This window comes from Ambystoma mexicanum, chromosome 13 (assembly GCF_040938575.1).
Source record: "Ambystoma mexicanum isolate Mex_15411 chromosome 13, UKY_AmexF1_1, whole genome shotgun sequence".
Classification (NCBI taxonomy): domain Eukaryota; kingdom Metazoa; phylum Chordata; class Amphibia; order Caudata; family Ambystomatidae; genus Ambystoma; species Ambystoma mexicanum.
In genome coordinates, this window is record NC_090938.1 from 161,488,253 (window position 1) to 161,512,984 (window position 24,732).

The 24,732-nt window shown below is 41.6% G+C and overlaps 1 protein-coding gene across 1 annotated transcript in view; it reads right to left on the reverse strand.

Moving 5' to 3' along the window:
• The window catches only part of INAVA (innate immunity activator), a 129,063-nt gene that overhangs the window by 59,474 nt on the left and 44,857 nt on the right, over positions 1–24,732 (reverse strand). The gene's annotated exons all lie outside the window — the stretch shown is intronic.

Sequence of the window (24,732 nt, forward strand, 5' to 3'; positions counted from 1 at the left end):
GAAAGAAAGCAATAAATATGAGAGTAAGGGGGGAGGGAAAGGGTGTGATAAATATGAGAGAAAGTGAGGAGGGAAAGGGTGCAATAAATATGAGAGAAACTGAGGAGGGAAAGGGTGTGATAACTATGAGAGAAAGTGAGGAGGGAAAGGGTGTGATAACTATGAGAAAGTGATGAGGGAAAGGGTATTATAAATATGAGAGAAAGTGAGGAGGGAAAGGAAGTGATAGATATATGAGAAAGTGCAGAGGTAAAGGGTGTGATAAATATGAGAGAAAGTGAGGCGGCAAAAGGGTGAGATAAATATGAGAGAAAGTGAGTAGGGAAAGAAAGCAATAAATATGAGAGAAAGGGAGGAGGGAAAAGGTGTGATAAATATGAGAGAAAGTGAGGAGGGAAAGGGTGCAATAAACATGAGAGAAAGTGAGGAGGGAAAGGGTGCAATAAATATGAGAGAAAGTGAGGAGGGGAAAGGGTGTGATAAATATGAGAGAAAGTGAGTAGGGAAAGAAAGCAATGAATATGAGAGAAAGGGAGGAGGGAAAAGGTGTGATAAATATGAGAGAAAGTGAGGAGGGAAAAGGGTGTGATGAATATGAGAGAAAGTGAGGAGGGAAAGAAAGCAATAATAAATCTGAGAGAAAGCGAGGAGGGAAAGGGTGCGATAAATATGAGAGAAAGTGAGGAGGAAAAGGACGTGCGATAAATTTGAGCGAAAGAGAGGAGGGAAAGGGTGCAATAAACATGAGAAAAAGTGAGGAGGGAAAGGGTGCGATAAATATGAGAGAAAGTGAGGAGGGAAAGGATGTGATAAATATGAGAGAAAGTGAGGAGGGAAAGGGTGTCATAAATATAAGAGAAAGTGAGGAGGGAACAGGTGTGATAAACATGAGAGAAAGTGAGAAGGGGAAAGCGTGTGATAAATATGAGAGAAAGTGAGGAGGTAAAGTGAGGAGGGCAAGGGTGTGCCAAATATGAGTGAAAGCGAGGAGGAAAAGGGTGTGATAAATTTGAGAGAAAGTGAGGAGGGAAAGGGTGTGATAACTATGAGAGAAAGTGAGGAGGGAAAGGATGTGATAACTGAGGGTAAGTGAGGAGGGAAAGGGTGTGATAACTATGAGAGAAAGTGAGGAGGGAAAGGGAGTGATAACTATGAGAGAAAGTGAGGAGGGAAAGGGTGTGATAAGTATGAGAGAGAGTGAGGAGGGAAAGAAAGCAATAAATATGAGAAAGGGGAGGGAAAGGGTGTGATAAATATGAGAGAAAGTGAGGAGGGAAAGGGTGTGATAACTATGAGAGAAAATGATGAGGGAAAGCGTATTATAAATATGAGAGAACGTGAGGAGGGAAAGGAAGTGATAGATATGTGAGAAAGTGAGGAGGGAAAGGCTGTGATAAATATGAGAGAAAATGAGGAGGGGAAAGGAAGCGATAGATATGAGAGAAAGTGAGGAGGGAACGGGTGTGATAAATATGAGAGAAATGAGGAGGGGAAAGTGTGATAAATATGAGAGAAACTGAGTAGGGAAAAAAACAATAAATATGAGAGAAAGGGAGGAGGGAAAGGGTGTGATAAATATGAGAGAAAGTGAGGAGGGAAAGGGTGCGATAAATATGAGAGAAAGTGAGGAGGGAAAGGATGTGATAAATATGAGAGAAAGTGAGGAGGGAAAGGATGTGATAACTATGAGAGAAAGTGAGGAGGGAAAGGGTGTGATAACTGAAGGAAAGTGAGGAGGGAAAGGGTGTGATAACTATGAGAGAAAGTGAGTAGGGAAAGAAAGCAATAAATATGAGAGAAAGGGAGGAGGGAAAAGGTGTGATAAATATGAGAGAAAGTGAGGAGGGAAAGGGTGCAATAAATATGAGAGAAAGTGAGGAGGGAAAGGGTGTGATAAATATGAGAGAAATTGAGGAGGGAAAGGGTGCAATAAACATGAGAGAAAGTGAGGAGGGAAAGTGTGCAGATATGAGAGAAAGTGAGGAGGGGAAGGACGTGAGATAAATATGAGAGAAAGGGACGAGGGAAAGGATGCAATAAACATGAGAGAAAGTGAGGAGGGAAAGGGTGCGATAAATATGAGAGAAAGTAAGGAGGGAAAGGGTGCGATAAATATGAGAGAAAGTGAGGAGGGGAAAGGACGTGAGATAAATATGAGAGAAAGGGAGGAGGGAAAGGGTGCAATAAACATGAGAGAAAGTAAGGAGGGAAAGGGTGCGATAAATATGAGAGAAAGTGAGGAGGGAAAGGATGTGATAAATATTAGAGAAAGTGAGGAGGGAAAGGGTGTGATAACTATGAGAGAAAGTGAGGAGGGAAAGGGTGTGATAAATGAGGGAAAGTGAGGAGGGAAAGGGTGCAATAAATATGAGAGAAACTGAGGAGGGAAAGGGTGTGATAACTATGAGAGAAAGTGAGGAGGGAAAGGGTGTGATAACTATGAGAAAGTGATGAGGGAAAGGGTATTATAAATATGAGAGAAAGTGAGGAGGGAAAGGAAGTGATAGATATATGAGAAAGTGCAGAGGTAAAGGGTGTGATAAATATGAGAGAAAGTGAGGCGGCAAAAGGGTGAGATAAATATGAGAGAAAGTGAGTAGGGAAAGAAAGCAATAAATATGAGAGAAAGGGAGGAAGGAAAAGGTGTGATAAATATGAGAGAAAGTGAGGAGGGAAAGGGTGCAATAAACATGAGAGAAAGTGAGGAGGGAAAGGGTGCGATAAATATGAGAGAAAGTGAGGAGGGGAAAGGGTGTGATAAATATGAGAGAAAGTGAGTAGGGAAAGAAAGCAATAAATATGAGAGAAAGGGAGGAGGGAAAAGGTGTGATAAATATGAGAGAAAGTGAGGAGGGAAAGGGTGCAATAAACATGAGAGAAAGTGAGGAGGGGAAAGGAAGCGATAGATATGAGAGAAAGTGAGGAGGGGAAAGGGTGTGATAAATATGAGAGAAAGTGAGTAGGGAAAGAAAGCAATAAATATGAGAGAAAGGGAGGAGGGAAAAGGTGTGATAAATATGAGAGAAAGTGAGGAGGGAAAGGGTGCAATAAACATGAGAGAAAGTGAGGAGGGAAAGGGTGCGATAAATATGAGAGAAAGTAAGGAGGGAAAGGGTGCGATAAATATGAGAGAAAGTGAGGAGGGGAAAGGACGTGAGATAAATATGAGAGAAAGGGAGGAGGAAAAGGGTGCAATAAACATGAGAGAAAGTGAGGAGGGAAAGGGTGCGATAAATATGAGAGAAAGTGAGGAGGGAAAGGATGTGATAAATATTAGAGAAAGTGAGGAGGGAAAGGGTGTGATAACTATGAGAAAAAGTGAGGAGGGAAAGGGTGTGATAAATGAGGGAAAGTGAGGAGGGAAAGGGTGTGATAACTATGAGAGAAAGTGAGGAGGGAAAGGGTTTGATAACTATGAGAGAAAGTGAGGAGGGAAAGAAAGCAATACATATGAGAGTAAAGGGGGAGGGAAAGGGTGTGATAAATATGGGAGAAAGTGAGGAGGGAAAGGGTGTGATAACTATGAGAAAGTGATGAGGGAAAGGGTATTATAAATATGAGAGAAAGTGAGGAGGGAAAGGAAGTGATAGATATATGAGAAAGTGCAGAGGTAAAGGGTGTGATAAATATGAGAGAAAATGAGGAGGGGAAAGGGTGCGATAAATATGAGAGAAAGTGAAGAGGGAAAGGATGTGCAATAAATATGAGAGAAAGGGAGGAGGGAAAGGGTGCAATAAACATGAGAGAAAGTGAGGAGGGAAAGGGTGCGATAAATATTAGAGAAAGTGAGGAGGGAAAGGATGTCATAAATACGAGAGAAAGTGAGGAGGGAATAGGTGTGATGAATATGAAAGAAAGTGAGGAGGAAAGGAAGTGATAGATATATGAGAAAGTGCAGAGGTAAAGGGTGTGATAAATATGAGAGAAAGTGAGGAGGGAAAGGGTGCAATAAACATGAGAGAAAGTGAGGAGGGAAAGGGTGCAATAAATATGAGAGAAAGTGAGGAGGGGAAAGGGTGTGATAAATATGAGAGAAAGTGAGGAGGGAAAAGGGTGTGATGAATATGAGAGAAAGTGAGGAGGGAAAGAAAGCAATAATAAATCTGAGAGAAAGCGAGGAGGGAAAGGGTGCGATAAATATGAGAGAAAGTGAGGAGGAAAAGGACGTGCGATAAATTTGAGCGAAAGAGAGGAGGGAAAGGGTGCAATAAACATGAGAAAAAGTGAGGAGGGAAAGGGTGCGATAAATATGAGAGAAAGTGAGGAGGGAAAGGATGTGATAAATATGAGAGAAAGTGAGGAGGGAAAGGGTGTCATAAATATAAGAGAAAGTGAGGAGGGAACAGGTGTGATAAACATGAGAGAAAGTGAGAAGGGGAAAGAGTGTGATAAATATGAGAGAAAGTGAGGAGGTAAAGTGAGGAGGGCAAGGGTGTGCCAAATATGAGTGAAAGCGAGGAGGAAAAGGGTGTGATAAATTTGAGAGAAAGTGAGGAGGGAAAGGGTGTGATAACTATGAGAGAAAGTGAGGAGGGAAAGGATGTGATAACTGAGGGTAAGTGAGGAGGGAAAGGGTGTGATAACTATGAGAGAAAGTGAGGAGGGAAAGGGAGTGATAACTATGAGAGAAAGTGAGGAGGGAAAGGGTGTGATAAGTATGAGAGAGAGTGAGGAGGGAAAGAAAGCAATAAATATGAGAAAGGGGAGGGAAAGGGTGTGATAAATATGAGAGAAAGTGAGGAGGGAAAGGGTGTGATAACTATGAGAGAAAATGATGAGGGAAAGCGTATTATAAATATGAGAGAACGTGAGGAGGGAAAGGAAGTGATAGATATGTGAGAAAGTGAGGAGGGAAAGGCTGTGATAAATATGAGAGAAAATGAGGAGGGGAAAGGAAGCGATAGATATGAGAGAAAGTGAGGAGGGAACGGGTGTGATAAATATGAGAGAAATGAGGAGGGGAAAGTGTGATAAATATGAGAGAAACTGAGTAGGGAAAAAAACAATAAATATGAGAGAAAGGGAGGAGGGAAAGGGTGTGATAAATATGAGAGAAAGTGAGGAGGGAAAGGGTGCGATAAATATGAGAGAAAGTGAGGAGGGAAAGGATGTGATAAATATGAGAGAAAGTGAGGAGGGAAAGGATGTGATAACTATGAGAGAAAGTGAGGAGGGAAAGGGTGTGATAACTGAAGGAAAGTGAGGAGGGAAAGGGTGTGATAACTATGAGAGAAAGTGAGTAGGGAAAGAAAGCAATAAATATGAGAGAAAGGGAGGAGGGAAAAGGTGTGATAAATATGAGAGAAAGTGAGGAGGGAAAGGGTGCAATAAATATGAGAGAAAGTGAGGAGGGAAAGGGTGTGATAAATATGAGAGAAATTGAGGAGGGAAAGGGTGCAATAAACATGAGAGAAAGTGAGGAGGGAAAGTGTGCAGATATGAGAGAAAGTGAGGAGGGGAAGGACGTGAGATAAATATGAGAGAAAGGGACGAGGGAAAGGATGCAATAAACATGAGAGAAAGTGAGGAGGGAAAGGGTGCGATAAATATGAGAGAAAGTAAGGAGGGAAAGGGTGCGATAAATATGAGAGAAAGTGAGGAGGGGAAAGGACGTGAGATAAATATGAGAGAAAGGGAGGAGGGAAAGGGTGCAATAAACATGAGAGAAAGTAAGGAGGGAAAGGGTGCGATAAATATGAGAGAAAGTGAGGAGGGAAAGGATGTGATAAATATTAGAGAAAGTGAGGAGGGAAAGGGTGTGATAACTATGAGAGAAAGTGATAAATGAGGGAAAGTGAGGAGGGAAAGGGTGTGATAACTATGAGAGAAAGTGAGGAGGGAAAGGGTTTGATAACTATGAGAGAAAGTGAGGAGGGAAAGAAAGCAATAAATATGAGAGTAAGGAGGGAGGGAAAGGGTGTGATAAATATGAGAGAAAGTGAGGAGGGAAAGGGTGCAATAAATATGAGAGAAACTGAGGAGGGAAAGGGTGTGATAACTATGAGAGAAAGTGAGGAGGGAAAGGGTGTGATAACTATGAGAAAGTGATGAGGGAAAGGGTATTATAAATATGAGAGAAAGTGAGGAGGGAAAGGAAGTGATAGATATATGAGAAAGTGCAGAGGTAAAGGGTGTGATAAATATGAGAGAAAGTGAGGCGGCAAAAGGGTGAGATAAATATGAGAGAAAGTGAGTAGGGAAAGAAAGCAATAAATATGAGAGAAAGGGAGGAAGGAAAAGCTGTGATAAATATGAGAGAAAGTGAGGAGGGAAAGGGTGCAATAAACATGAGAGAAAGTGAGGAGGGAAAGGGTGCGATAAATATGAGAGAAAGTGAGGAGGGGAAAGGGTGTGATAAATATGAGAGAAAGTGAGTAGGGAAAGAAAGCAATAAATATGAGAGAAAGGGAGGAGGGAAAAGGTGTGATAAATATGAGAGAAAGTGAGGAGGGAAAGGGTGCAATAAACATGAGAGAAAGTGAGGAGGGGAAAGGAAGCGATAGATATGAGAGAAAGTGAGGAGGGGAAAGGGTGTGATAAATATGAGAGAAAGTGAGTAGGGAAAGAAAGCAATAAATACGAGAGAAAGGGAGGAGGGAAAAGGTGTGATAAATATGAGAGAAAGTGAGGAGGGAAAGGGTGCAATAAACATGAGAGAAAGTGAGGAGGGAAAGGGTGCGATAAATATGAGAGAAAGTAAGGAGGGAAAGGGTGCGATAAATATGAGAGAAAGTGAGGAGGGGAAAGGACGTGAGATAAATATGAGAGAAAGGGAGGAGGAAAAGGGTGCAATAAACATGAGAGAAAGTGAGGAGGGAAAGGGTGCGATAAATATGAGAGAAAGTGAGGAGGGAAAGGATGTGATAAATATTAGAGAAAGTGAGGAGGGAAAGGGTGTGATAACTATGAGAAAAAGTGAGGAGGGAAAGGGTGTGATAAATGAGGGAAAGTGAGGAGGGAAAGGGTGTGATAACTATGAGAGAAAGTGAGGAGGGAAAGGGTTTGATAACTATGAGAGAAAGTGAGGAGGGAAAGAAAGCAATACATATGAGAGTAAGGGGGGAGGGAAAGGGTGTGATAAATATGGGAGAAAGTGAGGAGGGAAAGGGTGTGATAACTATGAGAAAGTGATGAGGGAAAGGGTATTATAAATATGAGAGAAAGTGAGGAGGGAAAGGAAGTGATAGATATATGAGAAAGTGCAGAGGTAAAGGGTGTGATAAATATGAGAGAAAAGGAGGAGGGGAAAGGGTGCGATAAATATGAGAGAAAGTGAAGAGGGAAAGGATGTGCAATAAATATGAGAGAAAGTGAGGAGGGAAAGGGTGTTATAAATATGAGAGAAGTGAGGAGGGGAAAGGGTGTGATAAATATGAGAGAAAGTGAGTAGGGAAAGGGTGCGATAAATATGAGAGAAAGTGAGGAGGGAAAGGGTGCGATAAATATGAGAGAAAGTGAAGAGGGAAAGGATGTGCAATAAATATGAGAGAAAGGGAGGAGGGAAAGGGTGCAATAAACATGAGAGAAAGTGAGGAGGGAAAGGGTGCGATAAATATTAGAGAAAGTGAGGAGGGAAAGGATGTCATAAATACGAGAGAAAGTGAGGAGGGAATAGGTGTGATGAATATGAAAGAAAGTGAGGAGGAAAGGAAGTGATAGATATATGAGAAAGTGCAGAGGTAAAGGGTGTGATAAATATGAGAGAAAGTGAGGAGGGAAAGGGTGCAATAAACATGAGAGAAAGTGAGGAGGGAAAGGGTGCAATAAATATGAGAGAAAGTGAGGAGGGGAAAGGGTGTGATAAATATGAGAGAAAGTGAGTAGGGAAAGAAAGCAATAAATATGAGAGAAAGGGAGGAGGGAAAAGGTGTGATAAATATGAGAGAAAGTGAGGAGGGAAAAGGGTGTGATGAATATGAGAGAAAGTGAGGAGGGAAATAAAGCAATAATAAATCTGAGAGAAAGCGAGGAGGGAAAGGGTGCGATAAATATGAGAGAAAGTGAGGAGGAAAAGGACGTGCGATAAATTTGAGCGAAAGAGAGGAGGGAAAGGGTGCAATAAACATGAGAAAAAGTGAGGAGGGAAAGGGTGCGATAAATATGAGAGAAAGTGAGGAGGGAAAGGATGTGATAAATATGAGAGAAAGTGAGGAGGGAAAGGGTGTCATAAATATAAGAGAAAGTGAGGAGGGAACAGGTGTGATAAACATGAGAGAAAGTGAGAAGGGGAAAGCGTGTGATAAATATGAGAGAAAGTGAGGAGGTAAAGTGAGGAGGGCAAGGGTGTGCCAAATATGAGTGAAAGCGAGGAGGAAAAGGGTGTGATAAATTTGAGAGAAAGTGAGGAGGGAAAGGGTGTGATAACTATGAGAGAAAGTGAGGAGGGAAAGGATGTGATAACTGAGGGTAAGTGAGGAGGGAAAGGGTGTGATAACTATGAGAGAAAGTGAGGAGGGAAAGGGAGTGATAACTATGAGAGAAAGTGAGGAGGGAAAGGGTGTGATAAGTATGAGAGAGAGTGAGGAGGGAAAGAAAGCAATAAATATGAGAAAGGGGAGGGAAAGGGTGTGATAAATATGAGAGAAAGTGAGGAGGGAAAGGGTGTGATAACTATGAGAGAAAATGATGAGGGAAAGCGTATTATAAATATGAGAGAACGTGAGGAGGGAAAGGAAGTGATAGATATGTGAGAAAGTGAGGAGGGAAAGGCTGTGATAAATATGAGAGAAAATGAGGAGGGGAAAGGAAGCGATAGATATGAGAGAAAGTGAGGAGGGAAAGGGTGTGATAAATATGAGAGAAATGAGGAGGGGAAAGTGTGATAAATATGAGAGAAACTGAGTAGGGAAACAAACAATAAATATGAGAGAAAGGGAGGAGGGAAAGGGTGTGATAAATATGAGAGAAAGTGAGGAGGGAAAGGGTGCGATAAATATGAGAGAAAGTGAGGAGGGAAAGGATGTGATAAATATGAGAGAAAGTGAGGAGGGAAAGGATGTGATAACTATGAGAGAAAGTGAGGAGGGAAAGGGTGTGATAACTGAAGGAAAGTGAGGAGGGAAAGGGTGTGATAACTATGAGAGAAAGTGAGTAGGGAAAGAAAGCAATAAATATGAGAGAAAGGGAGGAGGGAAAAGGTGTGATAAATATGAGAGAAAGTGAGGAGGGAAAGGGTGCGATAAATATGAGAGAAAGTGAGGAGGGAAAGGATGTGATAAATATGAGAGAAAGTGAGGAGGGAAAGGATGTGATAACTATGAGAGAAAGTGAGGAGGGAAAGGGTGTGATAACTGAAGGAAAGTGAGGAGGGAAAGGGTGTGATAACTATGAGAGAAAGTGAGTAGGGAAAGAAAGCAATAAATATGAGAGAAAGGGAGGAGGGAAAAGGTGAGATAAATATGAGAGAAAGGGACGAGGGAAAGGATGCAATAAACATGAGAGAAAGTGAGGAGGGAAAGGGTGCGATAAATATGAGAGAAAGTAAGGAGGGAAAGGGTGCGATAAATATGAGAGAAAGTGAGGAGGGGAAAGGACGTGAGATAAATATGAGAGAAAGGGAGGAGGGAAAGGGTGCAATAAACATGAGAGAAAGTAAGGAGGGAAAGGGTGCGATAAATATGAGAGAAAGTGAGGAGGGAAAGGATGTGATAAATATTAGAGAAAGTGAGGAGGGAAAGGGTGTGATAACTATGAGAGAAAGTGAGGAGGGAAAGGGTGCGATAAATATGAGAGAAAGTGAGGAGGGAAAGGATGTGATAAATATTAGAGAAAGTGAGGAGGGAAAGGGTGTGATAACTATGAGAGAAAGTGAGGAGGGAAAGGGTGTGATAAATGAGGGAAAGTGAGGAGGGAAAGGGTGTGATAACTATGAGAGAAAGTGAGGAGGGAAAGGGTTTGATAACTATGAGAGAAAGTGAGGAGGGAAAGAAAGCAATAAATATGAGAGTAAGGGGGGAGGGAAAGGATGTGATAAATATGAGAGAAAATGAGGAGGGGAAAGGAAGCGATAGATATGAGAGAAAGGGAGGAGGGAAAAGGTGTGATAAATATGAGAGAAAGTGAGGAGGGAAAGGGTGCAATAAACATGAGAGAAAGTGAGGAGGGAAAGGGTGCGATAAATATGAGAGAAAGTGAGGAGGGGAAAGGGTGTGATAAATATTATAGAAAGTGAGGAGGGAAAGGGTGTGATAACTATGAGAGAAAGTGAGGAGGGAAAGGGTGTGATAAATGAGGGAAAGTGAGGAGGGAAAGGGTGTGATAACTATGAGAGAAAGTGAGGAGGGAAAGGGTTTGATAACTATGAGAGAAAGTGAGGAGGGAAAGAAAGCAATAAATATGAGAGTAAGGGGGGAGGGAAAGGGTGTGATAAATATGAGAGAAAATGAGGAGGGGAAAGGAAGCGATAGATATGAGAGAAAGGGAGGAGGGAAAAGGTGTGATAAATATGAGAGAAAGTGAGGAGGGAAAGGGTGCAATAAACATGAGAGAAAGTGAGGAGGGAAAGGGTGCGATAAATATGAGAGAAAGTGAGGAGGGGAAAGGGTGTGATAAATATGAGAGAAAGTGAGTAGGGAAAGAAAGCAATAAATATGAGAGAAAGGGAGGAGGGAAAAGGTGTGATAAATTTGAGAGAAAGTGAGGAGGGAAAGGGTGCAATAAACATGAGAGAAAGTGAGGAGAGGAAAGGAAGCGATAGATATGAGAGAAAGTGAGGAGGGGAAAGGGTGTGATAAATATGAGAGAAAGTGAGTAGGGAAAGAAAGCAATAAATATGAGAGAAAGGGAGGAGGGAAAAGGTGTGATAAATATGAGAGAAAGTGAGGAGGGAAAGGGTGCAATAAACATGAGAGAAAGTGAGGAGGGAAAGGGTGTGATAACTATGAGAAAGTGATGAGGAAAGGGTATTATAAATATGAGAGAAAGTGAGGAGGGAAAGGAAGTGATAGATATATGAGAAAGTGCAGAGGTAAATGGTGTGATAAATATGAGAGAAAGTGAGGAGGGGAAAGGGTGTGATAAATATGAGAGAAAGTGAACTGTGAGAGAAAGTGAGGAGGGAAAGAAAACAATTAATATGAGAGAAACTGAGGAGGGAAAGGGTGTGATAACTATGAGAGAAAGTGAGGAGGGAAAGCGTATTATAAATATGATAGAAAGTGAGGAGGGAAAGGAAGTGATAGATATGTGAGAAAGTGAGGCGGCAAAAGGGTGAGATAAATATGAGAGAAAGTGAGTAGGGAAAGAAAGCAATAAATATGAGAGAAAGGGAGGAGGGAAAAGGTGTGATAAATATGAGAGAAAGTGAGGAGGGAAAGGGTGCAATAAACATGAGAGAAAGTGAGGAGGGAAAGGGTGCGATAAATATGAGAGAAAGTGAAGAGGGAAAGGATGTGCAATAAATATGAGAGAAAGGGAGGAGGGAAAGGGTGCAATAAACATGAGAGAAAGTGAGGAGGGAAAGGGTGCGATAAATATTAGAGAAAGTGAGGAGGGAAAGGATGTCATAAATACGAGAGAAAGTGAGGAGGGAATAGGTGTGATGAATATGAAAGAAAGTGAGGAGGAAAGGAAGTGATAGATATATGAGAAAGTGCAGAGGTAAAGGGTGTGATAAATATGAGAGAAAGTGAGGAGGGGAAAGGGTGTGATAAATATGAGAGAAAGTGAACTATGAGAGAAAGTGGGGAGGGAAAGGGTATTATAAATATGAGAGAAAGTGAGAAGGGAAAGGGTGTGATAACTATGAGAGAAAGTGAGGAGGGAAAGGGTTTGATAACTATGAGAGAAAGTGAGGAGGGGAAAGGACGTGAGATAAATATGAGAGAAAGTGAGGAGGGAAAGGGTGCGATAAATATGAGAGAAAGTGAAGAGGGAAAGGATGTGCAATAAATATGAGAGAAAGGGAGGAGGGAAAGGGTGCAATAAACATGAGAGAAAGTGAGGAGGGAAAGGGTGCGATAAATATTAGAGAAAGTGAGGAGGGAAAGGATGTCATAAATACGAGAGAAAGTGAGGAGGGAATAGGTGTGATGAATATGAAAGAAAGTGAGGAGGAAAGGAAGTGATAGATATATGAGAAAGTGCAGAGGTAAAGGGTGTGATAAATATGAGAGAAAGTGAGGAGGGGAAAGGGTGTGATAAATATGAGAGAAAGTGAACTATGAGAGAAAGTGGGGAGGGAAAGGGTATTATAAATATGAGAGAAAGTGAGAAGGGAAAGGGTGTGATAACTATGAGAGAAAGTGAGGAGGGAAAGGGTTTGATAACTATGAGAGAAAGTGAGGAGGGAAAGAAAGCAATAAATATGAGAGTAAGGGAGGAGGGAAAGGGTGTGATAAATATGAGAGAAAGTGAGGAGGGAAAGGGTGCAATAAATATGAGAGAAACTGAGGAGGGAATGGGTGTGATAACTATGAGAGAAAGTGAGGAGGGAAAGGGTGTGATAACTATGAGAAAGTGATGAGGGAAAGGGTATTATAAATATGAGAGAAAGTGAGGAGGGAAAGGAAGTGATAGATATATGAGAAAGTGCAGAGGTAAATGGTGTGATAAATATGAGAGAAAGTGAGGAGGGGAAAGGGTGTGATAAATATGAGAGAAAGTGAACTGTGAGAGAAAGTGAGGAGGGAAAGAAAACAATTAATATGAGAGAAACTGAGGAGGGAAAGGGTGTGATAACTATGAGAGAAAGTGATGAGGGAAAGCGTATTATAAATATGATAGAAAGTGAGGAGGGAAAGGAAGTGATAGATATGTGAGAAAGTGAGGCGGCAAAAGGGTGAGATAAATATGAGAGAAAGTGAGGAGGGGAAAGGGTGTGATAAATATGAGAGAAAGTGAGTAGGGAAAGAAAGCAATAAATATGAGAGAAAGGGAGGAGGGAAAAGGTGTGATAAATATGAGAGAAAGTGAGGAGGGAAATGGTGCAATAAACATGAGAGAAAGTGAGGAGGGAAAGGGTGCGATAAATATGAGAGAAAGTGAGGAGGGGAAAGGACGTGAGATAAATATGAGAGAAAGGGAGGAGGGAAAGGGTGTAATAAACATGAGAGAAAGTGAGGAGGGAAAGGGTGCGATAAATATGAGAGAAAGTGAGGAGGGAAAGGATGTGATAAATATTAGAGAAAGTGAGGAGGGAAAGGGTGTGATAACTATGAGAGAAAGTGAGGAGGGAAAGGGTGTGATAAATGAGGGAAAGTGAGGAGGGAAAGGGTGTGATAACTATGAGAGAAAGTGAGGAGGGAAAGGGTTTGATAACTATGAGAGAAAGTGAGGAGGGAAAGAAAGCAATAAATATGAGAGAAACTGAGGAGGGAAAGGGTGTGATAACTATGACAGAAAGTGAGGAGGGAAAGAGTGTGATAACTATGAGAAAGTGATGAGGGAAAGGGTATTATAAATATGAGAGAAAGTGAGGAGGGAAAGGAAGTGATAGATATATGAGAAAGTGCAGAGGTAAAGGGTGTGATAAATATGAGAGAAAGTGAGGAGGGAAAGGATGTGCAATAAATATGAGAGAAAGTGAGGAGGGAAAGGGTGTGATAAATATGAGAGAAGTGAGGAGGGGAAAGGGTGTGATAAATATGAGAGAAAGTGAGTAGGGAAAGGGTGCGATAAATATGAGAGAAAGTGAGGAGGGAAAGGGTGCGATAAATATGAGAGAAAGAGAAGAGGGAAAGGATGTGCAATAAATATGAGAGAAAGGGAGGAGGGAAAGGGTGCAATAAACATGAGAGAAAGTGAGGAGGGAAAGGGTGCGATAAATATTAGAGAAAGTGAGGAGGGAAAGGATGTCATAAATACGAGAGAAAGTGAGGAGGGAACAGGTGTGATGAATATGAAAGAAAGTGAGGAGGAAAGGAAGTGATAGATATATGAGAAAGTGCAGAGGTAAAGGGTGTGATAAATATGAGAGAAAGTGAGGAGGGGAAAGGGTGTGATAAATATGAGAGAAAGTGAACTATGAGAGAAAGTGAGGAGGGAAAGGGTATTATAAATATGAGAGAAAGTGAGGAGGGAAAGGGTGTGATAAATATGCAAGACGAGAGGAGGGGAAAGGGTGTGATAAATATGAGAAAACGTGAGTAGGGAAAGGGTGCGATCAATATGAGAGAAAGTGAGGAGGGAAAGGGTGCGATAAATATGAGAGAAAGTGAGGAGGGAAAGGGTGCAATAAACATGAGAGAAAGTGAGGAGGGAAAGGGTGCGATAAATATTAGAGAAAGTGAGGAGGGAAAGGATGTCATAAATACGAGAGAAAGTGAGGAGGGAACAGGTATGATGAATATGAAAGAAAGTGAGGAGGGAAAGGATGTGATAAACATGAGAGAAAGTGAGAAGGGGAAAGCGTGTGATAAATATGAGAGAAAGTGAGGAGGTAAAGTGAGGAGGGAAAGGGTGTGATAAATATGAGAGAAAGCGAGGAGGAAAAGGGTGTGATAAATGTGAGAGAAAGTGAGGAGGGAAAGGGTGTGATAACTATGAGAGAAAGTGAGGAGGGAAGGGATGTGATAACTGAGGGTAAGTGAGGAGGGAAAGGGTGTGATAACTATGAGAGAAAGTGAGGAGGGAAAGGGAGTGATAACTATGAGAGAAAGTGAGGAGGGAAAGGGTGTGATAAATATGAGAGAAAGTGAGGAGGGAAATGGTGCAATAAACATGAGAGAAACTGAGGAGGGGAAGGGTGTGATAAATATGAGAGAAAGTGAGGAGGGAAAGGGTGTGATAACTATGAGAGAAAATGATGAGGGAAAGCATATTATAAATATTAGAGAACGTGAGGAGGGAAAGGAAGTGATAAATATGAGAGAAAATGAGGAGGGGAAAGGAAGCGATAGATATGAGAGAAAGTGAGGAGGGAAAGGGTGTGATAAATATGAGAGAAGTGAGGAGGGGAAGTGTGTGATAAATATGAGAGAAACTGAGTAGGGAAAAAAACATTAAATATGAGAGAAAGGGAGGAGGGAAAGGGTGTGATAAATACGAGAGAAAGTGAGGAGGGAACAGGTGTGATGAATATGAAAGAAAGTGAGGAGGGGAAAGGACATGCGATAAATATGAGAGAAAAGGAGGAGGGAAAGGATGCAATAAACATGAGAGAAAGTGAGGAGGGAAAGAAAGCAATAAATATGAGAGAAAGGGGGAGGGAAAGGATGTGATAAATATGAGAGAAAGTGAGGAGGGAAATGGTGCAATAAATATGAGAGAAACTGAGGAGGAAAAGGGTGTGATAAATATGAGAGAAGTGAGGAGGGGAAAGGGTGTGATAAATATGAGAGAAAGTGAGGAGGAAAAGGATGTGATAAATATGAGAGAAAGTGAGGAGGGAAAGGGTGTGATAACTATGAAAGAAAGTGAGGAGGGAAAGGGTGTGATAAATATGAGAGAAGTGAGGAGGGGAAAGGGTGTGATAAATATGAGAGAAAGTGAGGAGGGAAAGGATGTGATAAATATGAGAGAAAGTGAGGAAGGAAAGGGTGTGATAACTATGAGAGAAAGTGTGGAGGGAAAGAAAGCAATAAATATGAGAGAAAGTGGGGAGGGAAAGGGTGTGATAAATATGAGAGAATGTGAGGAGGGAAATGGTGCAATAAATATGAGAGAAACTGAGGAGGGAAAGGGTGTGATAACTAAGAGAGAAAGTGAGGAGGGAAAGGGTGTGGTAACTATGAGAGAAAGTGATGAGGGAAAGCGTATTATAAATATGATAGAAAGTGAGGAGGGAAAGGAAGTGATAGATATGTGAGAAAGTGAGGAGGGGAAAGGAAGCGATAGATATGAGAGAAAGTGAGGAGGGAAAGGGTGTGATAAATATGAGAGAAGTGAGGAGGGGAAAGGGTGTGATAAATATGAGAGAAAGTGAGTAGGGAAAGAAAGCAATAAATATGAGAGAAAGGGAGGAGGGAAAGGGTGTGATAAATATGAGAGAAAGCGAGGTGGGAAAGGGTGCAATAAATATGAGAGAAAGTGAGGAGGGAAAGGGTGTGATAAATATGAGAGAAAGTGAGGAGGGAAAGGATGCAATAAATATGAGAGAAAGTGAGGGAAAGGGTGCGATAAATATGAGAGAAAGTCAGGAGGGGAAAGGACGTGAGATAAATATGAGAGAAAGGGAGGAGGAAAGGGTGCAATAAAAATGAGAGAAAGTGAGGAGGGAAAGGGTGCGATAAATATGAGAGAAAGTGAGGAGGGAAAGGATGTGATAAATATGAGAGAAAGTGAGGAGGGAAAGGGTGTGATAACTATGAGAGAAAGTGAGGGGGAAACGGTTTGATAACTGAGGGAAAGTGAGGAGGGAAAGGGTGTGATAACTATGAGAGAAAGTGAGGAGGGAAAGGGAGTCATAACTATGAGAGAAAGTGAGGAGGGAAAGGGTGTGATAACTATGACAGAAAGTGAGAAGGGAAAGAAAGCAATAAATTTGAGAGAAAGGGGGGAGGCAAAGGGTGTGATAAATATGAGAGAAAATGAGGAGGGAAATGGTGCAATAAATATGAGAGAAACTGAGGAGGGAAAGGGTGTGATAACTATGAGAGAAAGTGAGGAGGGAAAGGGTGTGATAACTATGAGAGAATGTGATGAGGGAAAGCGTATTATAAATATGAGAGAAAGTGAGATGGGAAAGGAAGCGATAGACATGAGAGAAAGTGAGAAGGGAAAGGGTGTGATAAATATGAGAGAAAGTAAGGAGGGAAAGGGTGCAATAAATATGAGAGAAAGTGAGGAGGGAAAGGGTGCGATAAATATGAGAGAAAGTAAGGAGGGAAAGGGTGCAATAAATATGAGAGAAAGTGAGGAGGGAAGGGATGTGATAACTGAGGGTAAGTGAGGAGGGAAAGCGTGCAATAAATATGAGAGAAAGTGAGGAGGGAAAGGGTGCGATAAATATGAGAGAAAGTAAGGAGGGAAAGGGTGCAATAAATATGAGAGAAAGTGAGGAGGGAAAGGGTGCGATAAATATGAGAGAAAGTAAGGAGGGAAAGGGTGCAATAAATATGAGAGAAAGTGAGGAGGGGAAAGGACGTGAGATAAATATGAGAGAAAGGGAGGATGGAAAGGGTGCAATAAACATGAGAGAAAGTGAGGAGGGAAAGGGTGCGATAAATATGAGAGAAAGTGAGGAGGGAAAGGATGTGATAAATATGAGAGAAAGTGAGGAGGGAAAGGGTGTGATAACTATGAGAGAAAATGAGGAGGGAAAGGGTGTGATAAATATGAGAGAAAGTGAGGAGGGAAAGGGTGCAATAAATATGAGAAAAAGTGAGGACGGAAAGGGAGTCATAACTATGAGAGAAAGTGAGGAGGGAAAGGGTGTGATAAATATGAGAGAAAGTGAGGAGGGAAATGGTGCAATAAATATGAGAGAAACTGAGGAGGGAAAGGGTGTGATAACTAAGAGAGAAAGTGAGGAGGGAAAGGGTGTGGTAACTATGAGAGAAAGTGATGAGGGAAAGCGTATTATAAATATGATAGAAAGTGAGGAGGGAAAGGAAGTGATAGATATGTGAGAAAGTGAGGAGGGGAAAGGAAGCGATAGATATGAGAGAAAGTGAGGAGGGAAAGGGTGTGATAAATATGAGAGAAGTGAGGAGGGGAAAGGGTGTGATAAATATTAGAGAAAGTGAGTAGGGAAAGAAAGCAATAAATATGAGAGAAAGGGAGGAGGGAAAGGGTGTGATAAATATGAGAGAAAGCGAGGTGGGAAAGGGTGCAATAAATATGAGAGAAAGTGAGGAGGGAAAGGGTGTGATAAATATGAGAGAAAGTGAGGAGGGAAAGGATGCAATAAATATGAGAGAAAGTGAGGAGGGAAAGGGTGCGATAAATATGAGAGAAAGTCAGGAGGGGAAAGGACGTGAGATAAATATGAGAGAAAGGGAGGAGGAAAGGGTGCAATAAAAATGAGAGAAAGTGAGGAGGGAAAGGGTGCGATAAATATGAGAGAAAGTGAGGAGGGAAAGGATGTGATAAATATGAGAGAAAGTGAGGAGGGAAAGGGTGTGATAACTATGAGAGAAAGTGAGGGGGAAACGGTTTGATAACTGAGGGAAAGTGAGGAGGGAAAGGGTGTGATAACTATGAGAGAAAGTGAGGAGGGAAAGGGAGTCATAACTATGAGAGAAAGTGAGGAGGGAAAGGGTGTGATAACTATGACAGAAAGTGAGAAGGGAAAGAAAGCAATAAATTTGAGAGAAAGGGGGGAGGCAAAGGGTGTGATAAATATGAGAGAAAATGAGGAGGGAAATGGTGCAATAAATATGAGAGAAACTGAGGAGGGAAAGGGTGTGATAACTATGAGAGAAAGTGAGGAGGGAAAGGGTGTGATAACTATGAGAGAATGTGATGAGGGAAAGCGTATTATAAATATGAGAGAAAGTGAGATGGGAAAGGAAGCGATAGACATGAGAGAAAGTGAGAAGGGAAAGGGTGTGATAAATATGAGAGAAAGTAAGGAGGGAAAGGGTGCAATAAATATGAGAGAAAGTGAGGAGGGAAAGGGTGCGATAAATATGAGAGAAAGTGAGGAGGGAAAGGATGTGATAAATATGAGAGAAAGTGAGGAGGGAAAGGATGTGATAACTATGAGAGAAAGTGAGGAGGGAAAGGGTGTGATAACTGAAGGAAAGTGAGGAGGGAAAGGGTGTGATAACTATGAGAGAAAGTGAGTAGGGAAAGAAAGCAATAAATATGAGAGAAAGGGAGGAGGGAAAAGGTGAGATAAATATGAGAGAAAGGGACGAGGGAAAGGATGCAATAAACATGAGAGAAAGTGAGGAGGGAAAGGGTGCGATAAATATGAGAGAAAGTAAGGAGGGAAAGGGTGCGATAAATATGAGAGAAAGTGAGGAGGGGAAAGGACGTGAGATAAATATGAGAGAAAGGGAGGAGGGAAAGGGTGCAATAAACATGAGAGAAAGTAAGGAGGGAAAGGGTGCGATAAATATGAGAGAAAGTGAGGAGGGAAAGGATGTGATAAATATTAGAGAAAGTGAGGAGGGAAAGGGTGTGATAACTATGAGAGAAAGTGAGGAGGGAAAGGGTGCGATAAATATGAGAGAAAGTGAGGAGGGAAAGGATGTGATAAATATTAGAGAAAGTGAGGAGGGAAAGGGTGTGATAACTATGAGAGAAAGTGAGGAGGGAAAGGGTGTGATAAATGAGGGAAAGTGAGGAGGGAAAGGGTGTGATAACTATGAGAGAAAGTGAGGAGGGAAAGGGTTTGATAACTATGAGAGAAAGTGAGGAGGGAAAGAAAGCAATAAATATGAGAGTAAGGGGGGAGGGAAAGGGTGTGATAAATATGAGAGAAAATGAGGAGGGGAAAGGAAGCGATAGATATGAGAGAAAGGGAGGAGGGAAAAGGTGTGATAAATATGAGAGAAAGTGAGGAGGTAAAGTGAGGAGGGCAAGGGTGTGCCAAATATGAGTGAAAGCGAGGAGGAAAAGGGTGTGATAAATTTGAGAGAAAGTGAGGAGGGAAAGGGTGTGATAACTATGAGAGAAAGTGAGGAGGGAAAGGATGTGATAACTGAGGGTAAGTGAGGAGGGAAAGGGTGTGATAACTATGAGAGAAAATGAGGAGGGGAAAGGAAGCGATAGATATGAGAGAAAGGGAGGAGGGAAAAGGTGTGATAAATATGAGAGAAAGTGAGGAGGGAAAGGGTGCAATAAACATGAGAGAAAGTGAGGAGGGAAAGGGTGCGATAAATATGAGAGAAAGTGAGGAGGGGAAAGGGTGTGATAAATATTATAGAAAGTGAGGAGGGAAAGGGTGTGATAACTATGAGAGAAAGTGAGGAGGGAAAGGGTGTGATAAATGAGGGAAAGTGAGGAGGGAAAGGGTGTGATAACTATGAGAGAAAGTGAGGAGGGAAAGGGTTTGATAACTATGAGAGAAAGTGAGGAGGGAAAGAAAGCAATAAATATGAGAGTAAGGGGGGAGGGAAAGGGTGTGATAAATATGAGAGAAAATGAGGAGGGGAAAGGAAGCGATAGATATGAGAGAAAGGGAGGAGGGAAAAGGTGTGATAAATATGAGAGAAAGTGAGGAGGGAAAGGGTGCAATAAACATGAGAGAAAGTGAGGAGGGAAAGGGTGCGATAAATATGAGAGAAAGTGAGGAGGGGAAAGGGTGTGATAAATATGAGAGAAAGTGAGTAGGGAAAGAAAGCAATAAATATGAGAGAAAGGGAGGAGGGAAAAGGTGTGATAAATTTGAGAGAAAGTGAGGAGGGAAAGGGTGCAATAAACATGAGAGAAAGTGAGGAGAGGAAAGGAAGCGATAGATATGAGAGAAAGTGAGGAGGGGAAAGGGTGTGATAAATATGAGAGAAAGTGAGTAGGGAAAGAAAGCAATAAATATGAGAGAAAGGGAGGAGGGAAAAGGTGTGATAAATATGAGAGAAAGTGAGGAGGGAAAGGGTGCAATAAACATGAGAGAAAGTGAGGAGGGAAAGGGTGTGATAACTATGAGAAAGTGATGAGGAAAGGGTATTATAAATATGAGAGAAAGTGAGGAGGGAAAGGAAGTGATAGATATATGAGAAAGTGCAGAGGTAAATGGTGTGATAAATATGAGAGAAAGTGAGGAGGGGAAAGGGTGTGATAAATATGAGAGAAAGTGAACTGTGAGAGAAAGTGAGGAGGGAAAGAAAACAATTAATATGAGAGAAACTGAGGAGGGAAAGGGTGTGATAACTATGAGAGAAAGTGAGGAGGGAAAGGGTGTGATAACTATGAGAGAAAGTGATGAGGGAAAGCGTATTATAAATATGATAGAAAGTGAGGAGGGAAAGGAAGTGATAGATATGTGAGAAAGTGAGGCGGCAAAAGGGTGAGATAAATATGAGAGAAAGTGAGTAGGGAAAGAAAGCAATAAATATGAGAGAAAGGGAGGAGGGAAAAGGTGTGATAAATATGAGAGAAAGTGAGGAGGGAAAGGGTGCAATAAACATGAGAGAAAGTGAGGAGGGAAAGGGTGCGATAAATATGAGAGAAAGTGAGGAGGGGAAAGGACGTGAGATAAATATGAGAGAAAGTGAGGAGGGAAAGGGTGCGATAAATATGAGAGAAAGTGAAGAGGGAAAGGATGTGCAATAAATATGAGAGAAAGGGAGGAGGGAAAGGGTGCAATAAACATGAGAGAAAGTGAGGAGGGAAAGGGTGCGATAAATATTAGAGAAAGTGAGGAGGGAAAGGATGTCATAAATACGAGAGAAAGTGAGGAGGGAATAGGTGTGATGAATATGAAAGAAAGTGAGGAGGAAAGGAAGTGATAGATATATGAGAAAGTGCAGAGGTAAAGGGTGTGATAAATATGAGAGAAAGTGAGGAGGGGAAAGGGTGTGATAAATATGAGAGAAAGTGAACTATGAGAGAAAGTGGGGAGGGAAAGGGTATTATAAATATGAGAGAAAGTGAGAAGGGAAAGGGTGTGATAACTATGAGAGAAAGTGAGGAGGGAAAGGGTTTGATAACTATGAGAGAAAGTGAGGAGGGAAAGAAAGCAATAAATATGAGAGTAAGGGAGGAGGGAAAGGGTGTGATAAATATGAGAGAAAGTGAGGAGGGAAAGGGTGCAATAAATATGAGAGAAACTGAGGAGGGAATGGGTGTGATAACTATGAGAGAAAGTGCGGAGGGTAAGGGTGTGATAACTATGAGAAAGTGATGAGGGAAAGGGTATTATAAATATGAGAGAAAGTGAGGAGGGAAAGGAAGTGATAGATATATGAGAAAGTGCAGAGGTAAATGGTGTGATAAATATGAGAGAAAGTGAGGAGGGGAAAGGGTGTGATAAATATGAGAGAAAGTGAACTGTGAGAGAAAGTGAGGAGGGAAAGAAAACAATTAATATGAGAGAAACTGAGGAGGGAAAGGGTGTGATAACTATGAGAGAAAGTGAGGAGGGAAAGGGTGTGATAACTATGAGAGAAAGTGATGAGGGAAAGCGTATTATAAATATGATAGAAAGTGAGGAGGGAAAGGAAGTGATAGATATGTGAGAAAGTGAGGCGGCAAAAGGGTGAGATAAATATGAGAGAAAGTGAGGAGGGGAAAGGGTGTGATAAATATGAGAGAAAGTGAGTAGGGAAAGAAAGCAATAAATATGAGAGAAAGGGAGGAGGGAAAAGGTGTGATAAATATGAGAGAAAGTGAGGAGGGAAATGGTGCAATAAACATGAGAGAAAGTGAGGAGGGAAAGGGTGCGATAAATATGAGAGAAAGTGAGGAGGGGAAAGGACGTGAGATAAATATGAGAGAAAGGGAGGAGGGAAAGGGTGTAATAAACATGAGAGAAAGTGAGGAGGGAAAGGGTGCGATAAATATGAGAGAAAGTGAGGAGGGAAAGGATGTGATAAATATTAGAGAAAGTGAGGAGGGAAAGGGTGTGATAACTATGAGAGAAAGTGAGGAGGGAAAGGGTGTGATAAATGAGGGAAAGTGAGGAGGGAAAGGGTGTGATAACTATGAGAGAAAGTGAGGAGGGAAAGGGTTTGATAACTATGAGAGAAAGTGAGGAGGGAAAGAAAGCAATAAATATGAGAGAAACTGAGGAGGGAAAGGGTGTGATAACTATGACAGAAAGTGAGGAGGGAAAGAGTGTGATAACTATGAGAAAGTGATGAGGGAAAGGGTATTATAAATATGAGAGAAAGTGAGGAGGGAAAGGAAGTGATAGATATATGAGAAAGTGCAGAGGTAAAGGGTGTGATAAATATGAGAGAAAGTGAGGAGGGAAAGGATGTGCAATAAATATGAGAGAAAGTGAGGAGGGAAAGGGTGTGATAAATATGAGAGAAGTGAGGAGGGGAAAGGGTGTGATAAATATGAGAGAAAGTGAGTAGGGAAAGGGTGCGATAAATATGAGAGAAAGTGAGGAGGGAAAGGGTGCGATAAATATGAGAGAAAGAGAAGAGGGAAAGGATGTGCAATAAATATGAGAGAAAGGGAGGAGGGAAAGGGTGCAATAAACATGAGAGAAAGTGAGGAGGGAAAGGGTGCGATAAATATTAGAGAAAGTGAGGAGGGAAAGGATGTCATAAATACGAGAGAAAGTGAGGAGGGAACAGGTGTGATGAATATGAAAGAAAGTGAGGAGGAAAGGAAGTGATAGATATATGAGAAAGTGCAGAGGTAAAGGGTGTGATAAATATGAGAGAAAGTGAGGAGGGGAAAGGGTGTGATAAATATGAGAGAAAGTGAACTATGAGAGAAAGTGAGGAGGGAAAGGGTATTATAAATATGAGAGAAAGTGAGGAGGGAAAGGGTGTGATAAATATGCAAGACGAGAGGAGGGGAAAGGGTGTGATAAATATGAGAAAACGTGAGTAGGGAAAGGGTGCGATCAATGAGAGAAAGTGAGGAGGGAAAGGGTGCGATAAATATGAGAGAAAGTGAGGAGGGAAAGGGTGCAATAAACATGAGAGAAAGTGAGGAGGGAAAGGGTGCGATAAATATTAGAGAAAGTGAGGAGGGAAAGGATGTCATAAATACGAGAGAAAGTGAGGAGGGAACAGGTATGATGAATATGAAAGAAAGTGAGGAGGGAAAGGATGTGATAAACATGAGAGAAAGTGAGAAGGGGAAAGCGTGTGATAAATATGAGAGAAAGTGAGGAGGTAAAGTGAGGAGGGAAAGGGTGTGATAAATATGAGAGAAAGCGAGGAGGAAAAGGGTGTGATAAATGTGAGAGAAAGTGAGGAGGGAAAGGGTGTGATAACTATGAGAGAAAGTGAGGAGGGAAGGGATGTGATAACTGAGGGTAAGTGAGGAGGGAAAGGGTGTGATAACTATGAGAGAAAGTGAGGAGGGAAAGGGAGTGATAACTATGAGAGAAAGTGAGGAGGGAAAGGGTGTGATAAATATGAGAGAAAGTGAGGAGGGAAATGGTGCAATAAACATGAGAGAAACTGAGGAGGGGAAGGGTGTGATAAATATGAGAGAAAGTGAGGAGGGAAAGGGTGTGATAACTATGAGAGAAAATGATGAGGGAAAGCATATTATAAATATTAGAGAACGTGAGGAGGGAAAGGAAGTGATAAATATGAGAGAAAATGAGGAGGGGGAAAGGAAGCGATAGATATGAGAGAAAGTGAGGAGGGAAAGGGTGTGATAAATACGAGAGAAAGTGAGGAGGGAACAGGTGTGATGAATATGAAAGAAAGTGAGGAGGGGAAAGGACATGCGATAAATATGAGAGAAAAGGAGGAGGGAAAGGATGCAATAAACATGAGAGAAAGTGAGGAGGGAAAGAAGGCAATAAATATGAGAGAAAGGGGGAGGGAAAGGATGTGATAAATATGAGAGAAAGTGAGGAGGGAAATGGTGCAATAAATATGAGAGAAACTGAGGAGGAAAAGGGTGTGATAAATATGAGAGAAGTGAGGAGGGGAAAGGGTGTGATAAATATGAGAGAAAGTGAGGAGGAAAAGGATGTGATAAATATGAGAGAAAGTGAGGAGGGAAAGGGTGTGATAACTATGAAAGAAAGTGAGGAGGGAAAGGGTGTGATAAATATGAGAGAAGTGAGGAGGGGAAAGGGTGTGATAAATATGAGAGAAAGTGAGGAGGGAAAGGATGTGATAAATATGAGAGAAAGTGAGGAAGGAAAGGGTGTGATAACTATGAGAGAAAGTGTGGAGGGAAAGAAAGCAATAAATATGAGAGAAAGTGGGGAGGGAAAGGGTGTGATAAATATGAGAGAAAGTGAGGAGGGAAATGGTGCAATAA